General features: G+C 54.4%; 1 non-coding gene across 1 annotated transcript in view; it reads left to right on the top strand.

The window, feature by feature from the left end:
- Positions 1–3,268: 3,268 nt before the first annotated feature.
- LOC124586105 overlaps positions 3,269–5,000 on the top strand; it is a 1,910-nt gene continuing 178 nt past the window's right edge. The window contains exon 1 of the ribosomal RNA XR_006975028.1: positions 3,269–5,000. This exon is cut by the window's right edge and continues 178 nt beyond it. This is a non-coding gene — a ribosomal RNA (small subunit ribosomal RNA).

The raw sequence follows: 5,000 nt of genomic DNA, 5'->3' as shown, positions 1-5,000 counted from the left end.
AACAGAATATCTCACCCTTCCGACAACCACCATTGCTCAGCTAAGCCACCAACACCCACACATGTCCTACACAGGGGTGCACCCAACATCACAATACTGCCTCCTGTCACACCACACAAACAATGGCAGGAATGAAAGACACAGGTCTGCCACAAGCATGGAATCAGAGCGCCGCCTGTTATGAGCCAAAGGTGCACCCTGACGTGGCAAATCAGATGATGCCGCAGTCATTTACTTACGATAATCACAATCAACAAACCGGCCCCCCCCCCCCCCCCCCCAAAACACCTTTCCTTACAACAATGTGTACCTTAACCTAACCCGTATTGTACCTTAACCTAACCCGTATTGTACCTTAACCTAACCCGTATTGTACCTTAACCTAACCCGTATTGTACCTTAACCTAACCCGTATTGTACCTTAACCTAACCCGTATTGTACCTTAACCTAACCCGTATTGTACCTTAACCTAACCCGTATTGTACCTTAACCTAACCCGTATTGTACCTTAACCTAACCCGTATTGTGCCTTAACCTAACCCGTATTGTGCCTTAACCTAACCCGTATTGTGCCTTAACCTAACCCGTATTGTGCCTTAACCTAACCCGTATTGTGCCTTAACCTAACCCGTATTGTGCCTTAACCTAACCCGTATTGTGCCTTAACCTAACCCGTATTGTGCCTTAACCTAACCCGTATTGTGCCTTAACCTAACCCGTATTGTGCCTTAACCTAACCCGTATTGTGCCTTAACCTAACCCGTATTGTGCCTTAACCTAACCCGTATTGTGCCTTAACCTAACCCGTATTGCGCCTTAACCTAACCCGTATTGCGCCTTAACCTAACCCGTATTGCGCCTTAACCTAACCCGTATTGCGCCTTAACCTAACCCGTATTGCGCCTTAACCTAACCTATATTGCGCCTTAACCTAACCCGCGTTGCGCCTTAACCTAACCCGCGTTGCGCCTTAACCTAACCCGCGTTGCGCCTTAACCTAACCCGCGTTGCGCCTTAACCTAACCCGCGTTGCGCCTTAACCTAACCCGCGTTGCGCCTTAACCTAACCCGCGTTGGGCCTTAACCCAACACACGTTGGGCCTTAACCCAACACACGTTGGGCCTTAACCCAACACACGTTGGGCCTTAACCCAACACACGTTGGGCCTTAACCCAACACACGTTGGGCCTTAACCCAACACACGTTGGGCCTTAACCCAACACACGTTGGGCCTTAACCCAACACACGTTGGGCCTTAACCCAACACACGTTGGGCCTTAACCCAACACACGTTGGGCCTTAACCCAACACACGTTGGGCCTTAACCCAACACACGTTGGGCCTTAACCCAACACACGTTGGGCCTTAACCCAACACACGTTGGGCCTTAACCCAACACACGTTGGGCCTTAACCCAACACACGTTGGGCCTTAACCCAACACACGTTGGGCCTTAACCCAACACACGTTGGGCCTTAACCCAACACACGTTGGGCCTTAACCCAACACACGTTGGGCCTTAACCCAACACACGTTGGGCCTTAACCCAACACACGTTGGGCCTTAACCCAACACACGTTGGGCCTTAACCTGCTCTGTAATTGTCATACGACGCGTTAAATTAGTGTAGTGTTGCCTAACTGCAACCCCCGCAATATAGTTTGCTACCCGCACTGCCCGGTCCCCAGAGTATCGCTTCATGTTAAACACCTTGCAGCTATACACTGTAATGCGGATGGCAGCAGGACGTACATGCTCAATGCCCTTCGCAGTTGTTCATTGGCATTCGCATGGCGAAGCACAGCCTACGTTGTGGTACGGCTTGTGTCAACTGTCCGCTGATGTTGTACGTCCAAATCACACACTGTACTGCACATTGGTCCTCATGTACTGAATGATACATCGTGGTACATGTGTGACCGTACCACGACTGCGCCAACAACGGCGAACCATACGGTCCAAATATTGTGCACTCAGCTACGTGTCGTCTCCCTATAAGAGCTGGATTGCAGTATGGTATGCCGTGGATGGCGATCAGCATGAGCCGTCTGTTGATGTAGTGGCGCGTGTTGTCAGACGTAGTCGTCTCTTCTCACTCACCGTGATAGCATGGTGCACTGCGTTCCACATCTGCGACATGCGACAGAGGCCGGTTGACAGTCGTTCGCGCAATGGACATCGCATACGTACGGGGGCCACCTTCCACGTGTTCGCGAAGCGTGCACATGTTGTTGCGTGTATGTGGGCAGACATAGTGTGTCGTGACACCTGACACAGGCATGCAACAATCGTTGAATTTGCAAATGGCGATGGACGTCTACGTTTGCTGGTGACGTTACGCAAATGAACAACTGGTAAACCGTTGTGGTGCGGTTGTTCTCGCTAGAGGTGAATCAGTGATGGCGACGATCGGTTGAGCTACCAACCGGTTGTTTCAGCGATACCCACCATGCCCACGAACGTGAATGGCATGTGGGTGTGAAGCGATACGCGGCGGTGGCTGGGTGGGACCGTCCCCGGCCGGTGAGGGGGGGCCTCCCGGCGTGCTGGCCGCGCGGTGCGTGGGCGCACGCGCTACAGCCGGCTGGTGGGGGCGGCCAGTGGCAGGCGCGCCGGCCGACGGAGGCGGCAGGCGGCGCAGCTGCGCGCCGGCGCACCCTGCACGCGGCGCCGTGCGGCCAAAGTAGGTCCTCGCGGGCCCGGTGCGAAGCGCGGTGGACATCTGCAGTGTGCTGGTCCGATTGAGGACTGTGTGCGCTGAGGATGCGCCGCCGCCCGGCGCTCGGCGCCGCGACGCCGTCTGCTGCTCGGTCGCCTCTGCGGTTCTCGCAGGTGGTTTGTATCGCAGCTGTGCGGACGTGTTGGCGCGTTCGCTTCGGCACCCAAGTGGGGCTTTTGTCCTTCTGTGGCGCTGGCGTTGGAGCTGCCGGCCACCGTAGGTGGCGCGTGTTGTCTCCCGCCGGCAATGCCACGACAGCACGCTCCCGGGCCTCTGTCGGCAGCGGCAAGCTCAGTTGGGAGCACGGGTGGTCGCACCTAAAGCGTCTACTCGCCAAACTCCGGGCGATTGCGCCTCTCTCGAACCCGACCAAGTACTTAGGACGGCGCTGCGCGCCGCCGGGACCTGAGAGGGTTTCGAGGTGTATTGTGCAGGGGAGCTCAGCCTCCTCCTGTTTGCAGAATAATTGAGCGGACGCTTGCGTGTTCGCGCGGGCCCCCGGGACACACTCCCGGGCGGCCGGCTGCTCAGCTCTAGTTGACGCAGCTCCCTGGTTGATCCTGCCAGTAGTCATATGCTTGTCTCAAAGATTAAGCCATGCATGTCTCAGTACAAGCCGCATTAAGGTGAAACCGCGAATGGCTCATTAAATCAGTTATGGTTCCTTAGATCGTACCCACGTTACTTGGATAACTGTGGTAATTCTAGAGCTAATACATGCAAACAGAGTCCCGACCAGAGATGGAAGGGACGCTTTTATTAGATCAAAACCAATCGGTCGGCTCGTCCGGTCCGTTTGCCTTGGTGACTCTGAATAACTTTGGGCTGATCGCACGGTCCTCGTACCGGCGACGCATCTTTCAAATGTCTGCCTTATCAACTGTCGATGGTAGGTTCTGCGCCTACCATGGTTGTAACGGGTAACGGGGAATCAGGGTTCGATTCCGGAGAGGGAGCCTGAGAAACGGCTACCACATCCAAGGAAGGCAGCAGGCGCGCAAATTACCCACTCCCGGCACGGGGAGGTAGTGACGAAAAATAACGATACGGGACTCATCCGAGGCCCCGTAATCGGAATGAGTACACTTTAAATCCTTTAACGAGTATCTATTGGAGGGCAAGTCTGGTGCCAGCAGCCGCGGTAATTCCAGCTCCAATAGCGTATATTAAAGTTGTTGCGGTTAAAAAGCTCGTAGTTGGATTTGTGTCCCACGCTGTTGGTTCACCGCCCGTCGGTGTTTAACTGGCATGTATCGTGGGACGTCCTGCCGGTGGGGCGAGCTGAAGGCGTGCGACGCGCCTCGTGCGTGCTCGTGCGTCCCGAGGCGGACCCCGTTGCAATCCTACCAGGGTGCTCTTGAGTGAGTGTCTCGGTGGGCCGGCACGTTTACTTTGAACAAATTAGAGTGCTTAAAGCAGGCAAGCCCGCCTGAATACTGTGTGCATGGAATAATGGAATAGGACCTCGGTTCTATTTTGTTGGTTTTCGGAACCCGAGGTAATGATTAATAGGGACAGGCGGGGGCATTCGTATTGCGACGTTAGAGGTGAAATTCTTGGATCGTCGCAAGACGAACAGAAGCGAAAGCATTTGCCAAGTATGTTTTCATTAATCAAGAACGAAAGTTAGAGGTTCGAAGGCGATCAGATACCGCCCTAGTTCTAACCATAAACGATGCCAGCCAGCGATCCGCCGCAGTTCCTCCGATGACTCGGCGGGCAGCCTCCGGGAAACCAAAGCTTTTGGGTTCCGGGGGAAGTATGGTTGCAAAGCTGAAACTTAAAGGAATTGACGGAAGGGCACCACCAGGAGTGGAGCCTGCGGCTTAATTTGACTCAACACGGGAAACCTCACCAGGCCCGGACACCGGAAGGATTGACAGATTGATAGCTCTTTCTTGATTCGGTGGGTGGTGGTGCATGGCCGTTCTTAGTTGGTGGAGCGATTTGTCTGGTTAATTCCGATAACGAACGAGACTCTAGCCTGCTAACTAGTCGCGTGACATCCTTCGTGCTGTCAGCGATTACTTTTCTTCTTAGAGGGACAGGCGGCTTCTAGCCGCACGAGATTGAGCAATAACAGGTCTGTGATGCCCTTAGATGTTCTGGGCCGCACGCGCGCTACACTGAAGGAATCAGCGTGTCTTCCTAGGCCGAAAGGTCGGGGTAACCCGCTGAACCTCCTTCGTGCTAGGGATTGGGGCTTGCAATTGTTCCCCATGAACGAGGAATTCCCAGTAAGCGCGAGTCATAAGCTCGCGTTGATTACGTCCCTGCCC

The sequence above is a fragment of the Schistocerca americana genome, unplaced genomic scaffold (genome assembly GCF_021461395.2).
Source record: "Schistocerca americana isolate TAMUIC-IGC-003095 unplaced genomic scaffold, iqSchAmer2.1 HiC_scaffold_536, whole genome shotgun sequence".
NCBI classification, from domain to species: Eukaryota; Metazoa; Arthropoda; class Insecta; order Orthoptera; family Acrididae; genus Schistocerca; species Schistocerca americana.
This window is presented reverse-complemented; position numbering and strand designations above follow the sequence as displayed.